This window comes from Bubalus kerabau, chromosome 5, assembly GCF_029407905.1.
Source record: "Bubalus kerabau isolate K-KA32 ecotype Philippines breed swamp buffalo chromosome 5, PCC_UOA_SB_1v2, whole genome shotgun sequence".
Classification (NCBI taxonomy): Eukaryota; Metazoa; Chordata; class Mammalia; order Artiodactyla; family Bovidae; genus Bubalus; species Bubalus kerabau.
The window spans coordinates 124856837-124872403 of record NC_073628.1 but is presented as its reverse complement, the minus strand read 5'-3'; the positions used below and the strand labels follow the sequence as shown (position 1 = coordinate 124872403).

Here is a 15567-nt window from a genome sequence, read left to right as displayed (position 1 = left end):
TATTTGGGATACCAACTTTGATTGACAACGATAACCCAAAAAGTGAAAGTGAAAGCCGCTCAGTCGTGTCCGACTCTTTGCGACCCATGGTCTATACAGTCCATGGTATTCTCCAGGCCAGAATACTGGAGTGGGTAGCCTTTCCCTTTTCCAGGGGATCTTCCTAACCCAGGGATTGAACCCAGGTCTCCCACCTTGTGGGCAGATTCTTTACCAGCTGAGCTACAAGGGAAGCCTGAGAATATTGGAGTGGGTAGCCTATCCCTTTTCTAGGGGATCTTCCCTACCCATGAATTGAACCGGGGTCTCCTGCATTGCAGGCGGATTCTTTACCAACTGAGCTAACAGGGAAGCCTCTGAAAGGCTATGTTAAAAAAGATTCTAAGATTGAATCTAGACTTGTTAGCAAAGAAAGGGTGAGCGATTGCACAGACCTGCCATTGATTTAGAAGTGGAAAGTAGCAATCCCCATGCCAAGTATTGGCTGTCAGTGATCTAAGAGTGCCATGTGATTGGGCAAGACACACATATCAAACATCTTTCTAGTACAGGCCACGCTTGCGGGTACCACAGAGATACTCAGCAGCACTATGGGGATTTGAATGACCCAAAGATTAGAATTTAGAAAGAAAGGTTTCAGTCGCGTTTATCATGTTTATTGGTTTTTTCCATGTTCTTCTCTCCAGGTGGAAGTACTCAGTGGTGTGAATCAAAAATTGGGAACCGGTTCTCAGTGAGATTGAGAGAGGTCAAGAGCGGCATTTCCCCAAAGAGAGTCTTTGTAGACCTCAGCGTGCACATGTCAGGGGTGGGTCTGGCCTGTAGAATTTCCAGGTAGCACCACAATGGCAGATGAATGATAAACCCTCAGGCAGTCAGCATCTTTGTAAAGTGAGCTCTGACCAAGTGTCCTCCGTGGGGTCAGCCCAGCCCAGGTCGAGCTGAGGCTGGTGTACAGCATGTCTTACTTCACAGAGGAGCTTGTGACTATCCCTCTGGGGCCCAGCCCTGCCCTCTGCTTAGTGCACATCACGAACTGCCGCAGTGGGCCGTCCCCCCGAGAGCTGGGGAGAGCAGTGGCTTCCATCTCTGGGTTGGTGAGAGGGAGCTGCTCCCGCAGGGCCAGAGAAATGGGGGAGCCACCCAGAGGAAGAGCTGCTGGGACTGAGAAGGGGGAGTGTGGGGATAGGACTCCCCCTAAGTCTTGTCTTGTCAGAATTGGGGAGATAAGCCTGACACATATAGTGATCGGTGGCAAAAAAGAAAAACAAATCAATGTGTCTTCTCACAAGACACATAATGTGAGAAGCCAAATAGTGAAGAGAATCTTTGAGCCTAGGGAGGGTGCAGAGACGTTACCTCCTGTAGCAGCTCATAAGCAATGTGGCAGCAAAGTAGAAGCAGGGCAGCGAGGACTCAGGACTTCCTAGCAGCCTGGAGTTAGAAGAGGACCACGTACTAGTGATGAGCTCTGGTCCTGCTGATGGCTGGGGAAGCCCACGTTTGCCCCACTCCCACGGGAGCCCAAAGGCAGGACTAGCTCTTCCTCTTGAGCCCGTCCTCTCTCCTCCTTCTGTTTCTGGGTACCTAGCATATTCAATACATATTTGATTGAAAAATAGATATTCCCTGTCAAGAGTACAATTCAGGAACATAAAATATTGACTGGGAATTATGGAGGCAGCCCAAGTAAATGTCAATAGTATTTAAGGTCAAAATAAGCAGGGAAGACCAAGCGGCTGGAACTTCTATCCAGACTGGAGAAGGATAGTTTCAGAGAAAGCCCAAAGCATTTTCATACTAAGATCCCAGATTTGCTAAAGCTATTATCTGCAACCAAATACCCTTGGTCAGAGAGTTACAGAGCTAGTCTGGGAAATAACCATGGTGGTTGTACCAAAGCCTTTGGTGAGAAATTGAAAAGAGCTAAGTTTATTTTAAAATTTCATTTATTTAAATTTTTTTTTTTTTTTTAATTTTTACAATGTTGTGTTGGCTTCTGCCATACAGCTACATGAATCAGCCACAACTACACACATATCCCCTCTGTCAGGGCTGAGTTCAGATCCAGTTGGATTTCTTATATGAAGAGTTGGGAGGTAGGTGTGCCAACCTCAGTTCAGTTCTCTCTGTCTCTATCTCTGTCTCTTTCTCCCTCCTTTTCTCTTGTTCTCCCCTGCTTTTCTGTTCCCTTCTCTCTTTTGTTATCTTTCAGTTTGTCCAACACAGAGGAGACTGGCGCGCTACAGTCCATGAGGTCACAAAGAGTCAGACATGACTTAGTGACTGAAAGACAATACCATGGTTCACGCCCACATCTCTTCTCTCAATCCTTGCATCTAAACATTAACACATCTGTAAAAGCCAAGAAATGCAAATGATTGGAAGCACCATCCTGCAGGAAGAAACATGAAGTAATTTTTAGTAAAAGGAGAGTTGAGAGTTTGATGTTCAACAGTTCAAACAAGATTCACGGGGGATCTTATTTCCTAGCAATGTTGCTCAGGCTGGAGCAAAGCAGGCATTAAGGAGGGAAATGCATTGCTCAAAGTCACATGAAATTACCACCTTCCTTCCACTATATTGAACAATCTACATGGTCAGAGGCTACCAAGGAGCTAATTCTAGGCACTGAGCCAAATCCAGTCAATTAAGAGAAGTCGGGGAGTGTTTAAGATCTAGTAACTCCATCTATCAGTAGAATTGAAGTGTTCAATGGAAGATAGCCTGGAGGCTCATCACAAATTTTTCTTGACGTTGAAAAAATTGGCTTAAGGGATTTTTTTTTTTTAAAGTTTCAAAGGTTCTTGATTGGAATTTTAACGTGTATCTTGCAGCTTGATTACAGCTAGAAAGCAGGAAGTAGCTCAAATAAATTCACATTCTCAGCTGTCCAGCACAGTGATAAAGAATAAACTGTTAGAGGGACTTCCCTGGTGGTCCAGTGGTTAAGACTGCGAGCTTCCAATGCAGGAGGCATGAGTTTGATTCCTGGTCAGAGAACTATTAATAAGATCCCGCAAGTCACACGGGGCTTCCCAGGTGGTGCTAGTGGTACAGAATCAGCCTGCCAATGCAGGGAACATAAGAGACGTGTGTTTGATCCCTGAGTCTGGAAGATTTCCTGGAGGAGGGCATGGTAATCCACTCCAATATTCTTGTTTGGAGAATCCCCATGGACAGAGGAGCCTGGAAGGCTACAGTCCATGGAGTTGCAAAGAGCTGGACACAACTGAAGCGACTTAGCATGCATGCACACACACACAAGCCACCCAGCATGGCCAAAAAATTAATTAACAGGCACTTTATTAAAAAAAAAAAAAAAGAATAAATTCACAGAACTCCTTAAAGGGGCAGAGAATTGGGAGATGGGTTCAGAGAGAAGGTGACCCTCAGAAAGATTTCACCTGAAATGGCTAAGAACTATTATAAGGCCATTATTTTCAGTTTGTAGTTACACCTACTTATGTCTCTGAGTCTTTTTGCTAAAGAAATAATTAAGACCACTAGTACAAGTCCTGTTTTGACGCCATGTGATATTATGGTGTAATCTTATCAAGACAAGAGGACCTCTCTCAACCTCCATCACCATCACCAGGAAAGAGATACACAGTGTACAGGGTAACCTTCCAAGGCAGCGCCAAAGTATACATGAAAATAAGTTAATTTAGCTGGAGTTTCAAGAAAAAAAAATTCAAGGAAGCTTCTGAGCAAATAAGTTGTAATAATAGTAATAACATAGTATCCATGGTAGTAAAGCAAAGGAACTGTGGATAATGGGAGTCCACTATTAAAAAGGCAAATTCTATCTCCATTCCTGCCTTCTCTGCTAGACTTGTGTGTGGCCAGGGAGGAGGGGGGAGGTGACAGGGACTGATGGAGAAGCCTACTCCTAAGTATGGGGGTAAGTCTGAAAACTTGATTTGATCTCCTCGAGGCGAGCTCAAGGTGATATCTTGCTAAGGAGACTTGGGGTGAGGGACTGAGTAGCTTCCACTACTTCACCCTCTAAGGAGAACACTTTCTCCCCTCTTGGCATCTTCTGGGTTAAACTATACACACTAACCAGTGCTGAGATGTTCAGGGTCAGGATCCAGATATGGTCTAGTGTGGTGGCATTGATGTCTGCATTAAACAGGGCAGAGAGAAGCAGCTCCTTGTGATCACCCCAAATGCACCAGGAGCCTATGTGAGGGTTTGGGCAAAAGGCCTGTGATCAGACATGAAGGGACTCCTGTAGCTAGGATGCTTTTCTTGTCGAGTGTAGGGGCTGGCCCTATCGAGCCACAGATCTTTTCTCTGAGATATGATGGATACATCTATGTTCAAATCCTCCTCTGGACATGGGCTTCTGCTGTCCCAATAGTTTGATGTTACATGACAACAAGGAGTCCCAGTACTATGACGACAGGAGACTTGGCCCCTCGGTTTTTCCTCCCCACACTTCTAGCCCTGAGCCACCTCTCTTCTTTGAGTTACTATGATATCTCTTTACCTAGGGCTTCCCTGGTAGCTCAGCTGGTAAAGAATCCACCAGCAATGCAGGAGACCTTGGTTCAATTCCTGGGTCAGGAAGATCCCTTGGAAAAGGTATAGGTTACCTACTCCAGTATTCTTGGGCTTCCCTGGTGGCTCAGCTGGTAAAGAATCCACCTGCAACATGGGAGACTTGGGTTCGATCCCTGGGTTGGAAAGATCGCCTGGGGGAGAGCATGTCAACCCACTCTAGTATTCTTACCTGGAGAATCCACGTGGACAGAGGAGCCTGGCAGGCTACAGTCCACAGGGTCAGAAAGAATTGGGCACGACTGAGCGACTAAACACAGCACAGCACAGCTCTTTACCTGCTGTTTAGGATGGGGATTACTAGAGGCCACGTTGTGTGTCTTGTGCCTCTGTGTTGTGGTCTGTAAATAGTACTATTCCTGTTGGACTTGTTTCCCCAGGGAAGTGAGTGCCCAGCCCAGGGCCGAGCGCACAGAAGGTATTAATATCACCGCTGTCATCTCTCGGCTGGGAAATGAGAAGGTGCAGGAAATGACTGTCATCTCCCTTTGTCACTGGAGCCAGACCCCAAGTAAACAAGGGATTCTGTCTGTGGAATAAACAATCCCACGTGAGGTTCTTCAGAAGCTAAAGCAGCTGTTGGAGGTGTCCGTCCTGCTGGGAGAGCAGGACTTCCCAGAGGGTGAAGCCTGGGCTGCAGCTGTACTCCTAGATGTTTCCAGGGATGGAAGAGAAGAGCTGGGCTGGGTCACCTGAAAACTCAAGCCTATGGACCTTGTAGGGGGTTTGCTCAACTTTTAAAGAGGTTCTGTTTTCAAATGAGGGACTACTAAAGAGGTAGTGCTTCAAGCTAACAAAACCCAGACCTCAGTTCTGCTGCAGAAACCTTGATCAGGGACTGAATTAGCTTGCTAGGGCTGCCCTAACAAGGTACCCCAGATTGGGTGGCTAAACCACAGAAATTTGAAGTGAAGTTAAGTGTTAGTTGCTCAGTTGTGTCCAACTCTTTGAGACCCCACGGGCTGTAGCCCATCAGGCTCCTCTGTCCATGGGATTCTTCAGGCTAGAGTATTGGACTGGGTTGCCATTCCCTTCTTCAGGGGATCTTCCCAACCCAGGGATTGAACCCTAGTCTCCCACATTGCAGGAAGATTTTTTACCATCTGAGCCACCAGGGAAGCTCAAACCACAGAAACTTACTTCCTCACAGCTCTGGAGGCTAGAAGTCTAAAGTCAAGGTGTCAGGAGGGTTGATTTCATTCTAAGGCCTCTCTTCTTGGCTTGCAGATGGCCATCTTCCTTCATTGTCTTTACATGGTCTTCTCTCTGTGCATATATAGGCTTTAATCTCCTCTTCTTATAAGGACTCCAGTTATATTGGATTAGGGTCCACCCATATAATCTCATTTTACCTTAATTGCCTCTTTGAAGAGTCATATCTCCAAATATAGATTCTGTGGTACTTTAAGATAGGAATTTGAGGGGACACAATTCAACCCATGATAGCAACTTTGGGCAACATTGAATTTTATTCAGTTGAACTTTATTGAGTTTCTTCAACAAGGTTATCGAGAACCTATATTGCACTCTCAGATGCTGGGGATATCACAGTGAACTCACAGACATTCTGGTGCAGAGAAACAAGGAAAACTATATAGCATGTCGAATAATCATATAGGCTACGGAGGAAGTGGGAATGAAAGGGGAGGGTGAAAATGTTGCTTAAAACTCAACATTCAGAAAACTAAGATCATGGCATCCGGTCCCATCACTTCATGGCAAATAGATGGGGAAACAGTGGAAACAGTGACAGACTTTATTTTGGGGGGTTCCAAAATCACTGCAGATGGTGACTGCAGCCATAAAATTAAAAGACACTTGCTCCTTGGAAGAAAAGTTATGGCCAACCTAGACAGCATATTAAAAAGCAAAGACACTACTTTGCCAAAAAAGGTCTGTCTAGTCAAAGCTATGGTTTTTCCAGTAGTCATGTATGGATGTGAGAGCTGGACTGTGAAGAAAGCTGAGCACCGAAGAATTGATGCTTTTGAAGTGTGGTGTTGGAGAAGACTCTTGAGAGTGCCTTGGACTGCAAGGAGATCCAACCAGTCCATCATAAAGGAAATCAGTCCTGAATATTCATTGGAAGCACTGATGCTGAAGCTGAAACTCCAATCCTTTGGCCACCTGATGCGAAGAGCTGACTCATTTGAAAAGACCCTGATGCTGGAAAGATTGAAGGCAGGAGGAGAAGGGGATAACAGGATAAGATGGTTGGATGGCATCACCAACTCAATGGACATGAGTTTGAGTAAGCTCCGGGAGTTGGTGATGAACAGGGAGGCCTGGCGTGCTGCAATCCATGGGGTCGCAAAGAGTCAGACACGACTGAGCATCTGAACAGAACTGAACTGATGGAGGAAGTAAGAGCGGAGTCTGGGCTTAGGGAGTGTCATCTAACCCATCCCCCACCTCCAGGCAGGCTTGAGTTTAAATCTCCCACAAAGGTGGGTTCATGGAGGAGGGGAAAGATGAGAGTCTACATCTTTCCTTTGTGACTATTGACTCTGATTTCCCACCCCTACCCTGATCATATGTCTCAGCATGGTCACAAGAGGCTCTGTGAACAAGGCTGTGACTGGCTCTCCCCAAATGAGAGCCGATGGAGAGACAGTCAAGGCACTCACCCCACAGCCTGGGAGCCAGGAGCATAAAAGTCGACAGCATTTCCTCCATGGATGAAACCCTGACAGTCTGTTAATCCTGTTACTAAGGAGTGCTGACATCCACTGCAGGCTGACTCTGTGCCAGGCACTGTGCCCTGTGCCTAGTCTTTGTCATCCTCCCCAAAGCCTGAGGAGCACTATCTGTTTCACATTTACAGATTAGAAAACTGAGGCTTCGAGAGGTTCTGGAACTTGCCCCCATATCCATCTGATACATCATCAGAACTTTAGCCTCCCTTAGCCACTGTGCTGAGCTATCGAAGAAAGAGTAAGTCACTGGGAGAGCTGGAGCTGGAGGTTGATTCTCGTTGGCTTCTTAACACTTTTATCCTCAATTAAAGCTGCCAGCATAGCACCTTACCAAAAGAGTAATAAATCTTATGTCCAATAAGCAAGTGCCAACCTTAAACCATGCAACACTTTCAACATAAATTTTCCTAACAATTATAACTCATTACTTTGACACAAGGCATGAACGACTGCAGTCTGTCCGAGGTGATGAGGAAAACACTGGCCATGAGCCCAGAAAGTTGGTCTTTGGCAGCAGTGTGAAATATTTCACACTAGTTTCTAGGAAGTGTCACTGGCTGTCCCGATGACAGTGAAGTCTTCTCGCGATTGCGAGGAGTCTTAACACATACTCCTCCTGGTGTTTGGGACTCTTTGGCAGCTTGTGGGCCAGGTGGATAAAAAGAAGTCCTTCTTTATGATATTTGCTCTCCCAAAGGCATTCTGAGTTCTCTCAAGGTCAATGTTTTTGCTGCTGAGTGTAATGCTCTATCCGCAGAAATCCAGAGCCCCTTTCCCTTTTGTCTGAAAGTAAATCTTTGCTTTGGGGACATGTCCTCTTTTGTTAAATGTGATGGTGAGAGTTTAGCTAAAAATCCAATGTTGGTGTATAACTGCGTATCAGAGGGGCCGAATATGCTTCATGTGGTTTTTAGTCATTTGGCTGCTACACCTGTGTGTTGCCGGTTCACATGGTTTGCCCACTTCTACCTCTTTTAGGGGTGTCTTTTCCTTCTTCATTTTGAAGAGTTGTTGAGATACTTTGACTACGAATCTCTTGCTGATGAGACACTGGCAAATCTCTCTTCCCAATTTGGGACTCATCTTTTTACTTTATTATACTGTATATACACTTTATTATACTGTATATACACTTTATTCTACAAAAATTTGGGGCTTCCCAGGTGGCACTAGTCGTAAAGAACCCGCTTGCCAGTGCAGGAGACATAAGAAATGCAGGTTGGATCCCTCGGTCAGAAAGATCCCCTGGAGAAGGAAATGGCAACCTACTCCAGTGTTCTGGCCTGGAGAAGCCCATGGACAGAGGAGCCTGGCAGGCTACAGTCCAGGGGGCCGCAAAGAGTCGGACATGACTGAGGAGACTGAGCACACATACAAAAATATTAACTTTACTCTTGGATTTATACATTTTTTGCTTTTATAATATGTGTTTTTGGGGTCTGAAATATTATTTACAGACTCTGCTCCACATCTTCTAACTCCACTCTGCTGCTGCTAAGTCGCTTCAGTCATGTCCAACTTTGTGCGACCCCATAGATGGCAGCCCACCAGGCTGCCCTGTCCCTGGGATTCTCCAGGCAAGAACACTGGAGTGGGTTGCCATTTCCTTCTCCAATGCATGAAAGTGGAAAGTGAAAGGGAAGTTGCTCAGTAGTGTCCAACTCTTAGCGACTTCATGGACTGCCGCCTATCAGGCACCTCCATCCATGGGATTTTCCACTCTACTCCACCAACAAATATTATACATCTATAGTTTTTCTAAAAGTTTCCCTTGAGATTTCATAATTGCTGTTTTTGTTTGTTTGTTTTTGGCCACAGTGCACAGTTGTGGGACTTTAATATTTTAGTTCCCTGACCAGGGATTGAACCTGGACCATGGTGGTGAAAGTGTGGAGTCCTAACCACTGGACTGCCAGGCAAATCCTATAACTGCTATTTTAAGCATATTTTTCAAAAGGCTGTGACATAAGGTGTCACAAGAAGTATGTATGTACCCTTGGAGCATATGACTATGTTCCTTAAGGATGAGATTTTTCTCTCTTGGTGGTGCTGGTGTTGAGTCATTGAACACATCTCTAATTCTGGAATCCATCTAGGTCTCACTTGTGGAGTGTGCTCTTTCTCCCCTCATTCTACCTAGTAATTATTAATAACATTGCAGCTGCTTAAGCATCTAAGAATATTAAAAAATTTTCCCATCATATTATCCTCCACAGCACTTTGACATAATCTATATCTGTATCTGTGTCTTGATCTGTCTGCTTATCTATTAATAGGTTGTGAAGTTGGCACACATTATGTGTGTGTCTTGGTAACTGATATTTTTCTACCTATGTCTTGTGTGGAACAATATCAAAATTAATGTAAGTTTTCAGAACATTCAAGTTAACCCATAAGGGGCACCCTGGCCTTATAACATAAAATACTAGAATATTAGAATAAGCAGGGTTGTGATATACTACTAACAAGCCCAGGGCCTGAACTCCAGTATTGTCCTGCTCCCAGAAGGGGTGAGGACACACCAGGTGGCTTCAGTCTCATAGCTCCACCATCTTCACATGAGGCCTCTTCAGTCACTGGGTGGGGGATGCAGGGGGTGGGACACACCTGGAGGATTGCTCTGGCTCTTCTATGCGTTGGCCTGGAATTGGGGCCTGTCACTCCCACCCACAGCTGATTGGTCAGACCCTGTCATGGGATCCCACCTCCCCCAACAGCTGATTGGTCAGAACTTGTCATGTGATCCCACCTCCCACCCACAGCTGATTGGCCAGACTCTGTCAAGGGATCCTACCTCCCCCAAACAGCTGATTGGTCAGACTCTGTCATGGGATCCCACCTCCCCACCCCCCCACAGCTGATTGGCCAGATCCTGTCATGGGATCCCACCTCCCCCTCACAGCTGATTGGCCAGACTCTGTCAGGGGATCCCACCTCCCCCCAACAGCTGATTTGTCAGACCCTGTCATGGAATCCCATCTCCTCCCAACAACTGACTTGTCAGACCTTGTCATGGGATCCCACCTCCCCACTCCCCCACAGCTGATTGGCCAGATCCTGTCATGGGATCCCACCTCCCCTTCACAGCTGATTGGCCAGACTCTGTCAGGGGATCCCACCTCCCCCCAACAGCTGATTGGTCAGACCCTGTTATGGGATCCCATCTCCTTCCAACAACTGATTTGTCAGACCTTGTCATGGGATCCCACCTCCCCACCCCACCCCCACAGCTGATTGGCCAGACTCTCTCATGGGATCCCACCTCCCCCCACAGCTGATTGGCCAGACCCTGTCATGGGATCCCACCTAACTGCAAGGGCACTGAGGAATGTAAAGGAGCAGGTGGACTATTTGGTTAAGCATCACAGGTGGCCAGTCTGAGGTGAATAGGCCATCCACAAAATGTGTACCTCAGTGACTGAGAATTAACTGTAGCTGGTATTTTGAGTCCTGCTTTAAACTCACAGGACAGGGTGCTTTGCATGCAAATATTAACTAGGAAAATGCCTTCTGAGATGAGGGGACAGGGAGAAAGGCAAGAACATGCAAGTCATCAGAGGTGATGGAAAGGAGAGAGAGCTTTCAATCTCAGCTCTGGCTTTGACCACGCGGATTCTCATTTGCAGGTAGGAGGGTAATTGAGAAGTAAAGCAAAGCAAGACAATGAGAGGATTTCCAAGAATTTTCAGGTAAATAACAAATGTTTCAGGTGTACATGAAAGTCAAGGTCTGTGAAGGAACTATTTGCTGAGAAGCCATGTGAATGATTTATTGACTGGCTAGAAGAAATCGTGGACTAGACGTTCTTTGTCAGGGGATGCTCACAAAAGAAAAGGAGGGGGTCAGGCCAGAAAAACCTGAGCAGCTTCCAAATGACAGAGACCTGAGAAAGAAAAGGAAAAGAGATTCTCTAGTCCCCCATGCCTTTATATAGTCTGCAAAAACTATCATTAAGTTGGTATTTAGGATGAGAAAAGGTGAAAACACACCACAGGTGATATTCAAGGGGGAAAAAAAAGTAGTAGGAAGAAAAGGAACAGGTTTCCAGTGACAGAAAGTGAGGAGAGGCAAGCAATCATTGTTTTCCAATGGCAGGAGATAAAAAGTGTAGCTGAAAAGTACGCCCGACCTTCCGGCAAGGCACATATCAGACTTGGGAGTGTGGAGACAAAGAGAGAAGAGTCACCTGGGAGAAGGAGCCAGAAAGCAGTGGCTGGATGCAAAGTGGAGGCCATTGTGGGTGGCTGAGGAGATAACAGGGGAACATGGAGAGCCGAAGAGCAAAGCTGAATGATAAGCAACGCACAGTGAAGAGAGAGAAAACCAGGGGAAAGGCTGAGATTAATTCCCATGAAGATGTTTTTAGCAGAGGCCAAGAGTTCTGGGAAGAAATGATCCGAGGGACCAGAGGCTTTGGGGAATCTCGCGATTCCAAATTTGTGAACAAAATGCAGTGCTGGTATCAAACCCCGAGTCCCAAGCCACGCTGATCGTAAAACGGTCACCGTAGATTGTGTCCTTTCTAAGTGTCAACTGCAGCCCCAGCTGCATTAAGCACACGTCTCACTGGGCTTGCGGTGATAAACGAGTCATAACAAACAGTAAATAAGAGCTCATGAGAGTATTTGCTCTGTGCTGGGCCCTGTTCTAAAAACCTGACGTGTAATAACTCATTTAATGTTCACGCCAACCCCGTCTTCACTTTCCTGTGCCTCTGTTTCTTTGTTTTTTTAAAAAAATAATGTTTGTTTTATTTGGCTGTGCCAGGTCTTCGTTGTGGCACGCGGGATCTAGTTCCCTGACCAGGGATCAAACTCGGGTCCCTTTCATTGGGAGTGCAGAGTCTTAACCACTAGACCACCAGGGAGGTCCCCTGTGCCTCTGTTTCTTCATCTATAAATCGGAGCACGAGAGGACCCACTGGTAAAGTGAGGCAAGGGCTAGTGTTCATTTGCAGGCAGGGCCACTTTCTCCTGTTGGCTTTGGTGGAATGACCTCCATGCTTGGGAAAAAGGAAGGGGCAGAGAATCTGGGAGGCGGAGATGGGGAGAGGGGTGATGGTAACTAGGGCTTCTGCTGCTCAGTTCTGGCTGACTCACTCCTCTGCCCTCTCACTTGTCCATATAGGTCACATCTCAGTTGGGCTTAAGAAGCAGAGACGTGGTAAAATCGCAGGGCTGGCTGACGTGCACACAGACAGAACTAGACTGAGAACTAGAGGTTTCCTGATTCCCCTGGGGAATGAGGCGGTTTTCTCCAGCAGATCAGGCTAAGCCCTGGAGCAGAGGGAACACATTTGAAAACAGAGGGCAAAGGTCAGTATGGAGCTGGGGCAAGATCAGCAAATATGCCCAGGAGTGCTTAGTGACAGGTGAAAGTTTAAAAGACAGGGGTTAAGTTTCTATCATAGGAAAGGGGTAGTTCAGCGCAGGAGGTCCCAGAACCTACAGTGTTTTCTCATCGACTTGCTGTGGCCCCAAGGAGCCCGGAGAAGGGCAGCATGACTCTGGACTTCTCCAGAAGTAAGCCGGCTACCAACCCTCATCTGTTCTACCATCCTCAGTCTTAAGTCTGAGGATTTGAAATTCTGAGTCTTTCCCTTTGGTAAACCAGAGCAAGTTTCTCTAACTTTCATCCGACTCCACTGGTCTCCTGAGGTCAGTCCCTCCATCTGCTTCCTTTCCTGTTATATCCCCATTTATGGCTGTGACTGTCCTTTGTAATAAGGGATCAAGAACTGTACCTGTTCTTCCAAATATGGCATCGTTTATTGTGTCCTAATGCAAAAATAGCTTCCTCGGACTTAAACTAGCCAAGATTCTCTTATTTGTCATGTTTTTGTAGTCATCAAAGAAGCAGAGGAGGGAAAGCTTCTTGGAAGCCTGTTTGTCTCTGAAAATCAGATGATTCATAGAAACCTCAAACCAAGAGAGACAGGAGCAGCTTATGAAATGTAGGCTCCTACCTCCAAGCCTGCCAAGGACCCGAACTCTCCAAGATCAGTCACTGGGATTAAACCTTATATGTAGTCTCAGAAATTTCTCTCACTCCACTGCCACCTACATTCTCCAATACTTTTGGGGAGGGTGGAAAATGGGCCCTTCCTTCTTCCACTGGTGAGATGTGAGATACTACAGTCTTTCTGGAGAGCAAGAATCTTTGGCACACATATATAGTTTTTAACCCAGTACATCTATGTCTGGAAACATATCCTAAGGAAATAATCAGACTATTGCACAAAGATGCAATGGCCAAGAATATCCAGTAGACCATCATTTATTGGAAACAACCTGAAACGTCCAACAGCAGCAACTAATTAAATAAATCCTGAAATTGTCAACAGTGGACTATGTGCAGAGTGAAAGTGAAGTTGTTCAGTCGTGTCCAGTTCTTTGCGACCCCACGGACTGTAGCCTGCCAGGCTCCACCGTCCATGGGGTTCTCCAGACAAGAATAGTAGAGGTTGCCATTTCCTTCTCCAGGGGATCTTCCTGACCCAGGGGTTGAACCTGGGTCTCCCGCATTGAGGGCAGATGCTTTACCCTCTGAGCCACCAAGGAAGCTTAGAGTATGTACATACTTATTTTAAATGATATTAATATATACTTTCATGGCAAGCTATGATATACGATGAAAAAAAGTGAGTTACAAAACAGTATCTAGGGGACAATCCTGTGTTTATATACACATCTTGAAAAACTTTGTGACAATACATAGCAAGATGTCAATACTGGTTTTCTTATGGGAGTGGGAAGATGTGATATAATTTTTTCTTTATCTTTTATTTTCTTCTATAATGAATAGGATTAAAAATAAACAAATAGATACATTAAAAAATCTATTTAGAATTATCCATGTTTCTTCTCCCAAATCAAGGTGGTACCATTTTCTGAACTATCCTTGAAAGGAGAGAATGTGGAAAATATTTCCCCTCATTTATTAATTTTACTTTATTCAGATTGTAGTGAATCCAAATGTGGTTTTGAAGAGGAAAAGGTATCACAAAGATTCAGTCTGCACAGCATATATATATGAATCTGTGTGTGTATAAGTCTAAACTAGGAAGGGTTAGCCTCTTTGCCTTTTTAATAAATGTTTGATTATCATTGTCATTCCTAGCCTAAGAACAAGGCAAGCGATAACTTTTTATTCCCAAATCTTAGCCCAGTGCCTGATACATAGTAAACGCTTAATACTTACGTGACATGTGTATGGATTTTTGAGCTAAAGTATTTGTAGCACCTTTTGGTAAAGTAATGCTTGCTCTTCCATCAGGGTATAATGGCTCTGTAGGTCAATAGCATGGTGCAGAAAGCAGAGTAATGGGTGTGATGAATCAGGCTGACCTGTGTTCAAATGCTCTGTTCTCTGCTACTCATGAGCAGGTTAGTCTTCTATTTCCTCTCTCATAATATGGGAATGATAATTGTAAGGATGAGAATTTGAAATTTTCCTTCTTTCAAACCCCTTCTTGTGGATTTCACCTTATAGTCTTTGAAAACTATTTAGACACAGAGCAGTGTTAAAATCCATCCATGGAAGCCATTCTGTATAACTCAAGATGCAAGTAACCTTCTCGAGAATAAAAACACAGCAGCATCTAAGGCTCTATCTGAGAATGCTTACTCCCAGCTTTCAAGGATGATATGGAAAGAAACTGTTTGGCCAGAAATGGTGGATTATTAAGTAGCCTTATCTCAGCTCAGCATCTCTCTGTAAATAAGTCAAGGCTCAGAGCTACTCTGTGAAAGCGCTGGAAATGTTTGAGGGCTTAAAATAGCAAAATGCTTTGAAGAAACCCCTCTTCCTAATGGAAAAAAAAAAGAACGCACGAGAAAAATGACCATCAGTTATTTATATACAGCCCAGGCTTCAGCATGTGACAAAAGTGATCATTGCTGACCTACAGTTGTCTTCAGAAATTAGCTCCACCATCTTCATGGAGGTTGGAGATGAAAGAAGGAGTGAGCCAGATGACCACTGCCCACAGCCTTTCCTTAGGGAGGTTCTATGGCTGAACTTCATGAAATAGTTTCCTTAGACATTACATGGGCCTGGTCTCCACTGATACCATTTAGGTCAATAATTAGGCCAAGTAATCAGAAAGATAACAGAAGAGGTTGGCAATGAAGTATGTAGAAAAATGGCCCATATACTCTCCTTTGCTTTTATGAGTATATTACAAGGCCAAAAATAAATATAATACAAATCCCCTGTATTTCCTAGAGTCTGTGGAATACAAAGCATGTTGACTCATGAGATTTTTCACTGTGTGAGTGTGTGTGTGTGTGTGTGTGCACCTTCT

At 45.1% G+C, this 15567-nt stretch overlaps 1 long non-coding RNA gene across 1 annotated transcript; it reads right to left on the bottom strand.

The window, feature by feature from the left end:
- Positions 1-1931: 1931 nt before the first annotated feature.
- On the bottom strand, positions 1932-5839 carry LOC129654074 (uncharacterized). The gene is made up of 2 exons (XR_008715379.1): positions 5707-5839; positions 1932-2395 (listed from the first exon to the last, which is right to left on the bottom strand). It is a non-coding gene; the product is annotated as an uncharacterized LOC129654074 (long non-coding RNA).
- Positions 5840-15567: the final 9728 nt, after the last annotated feature.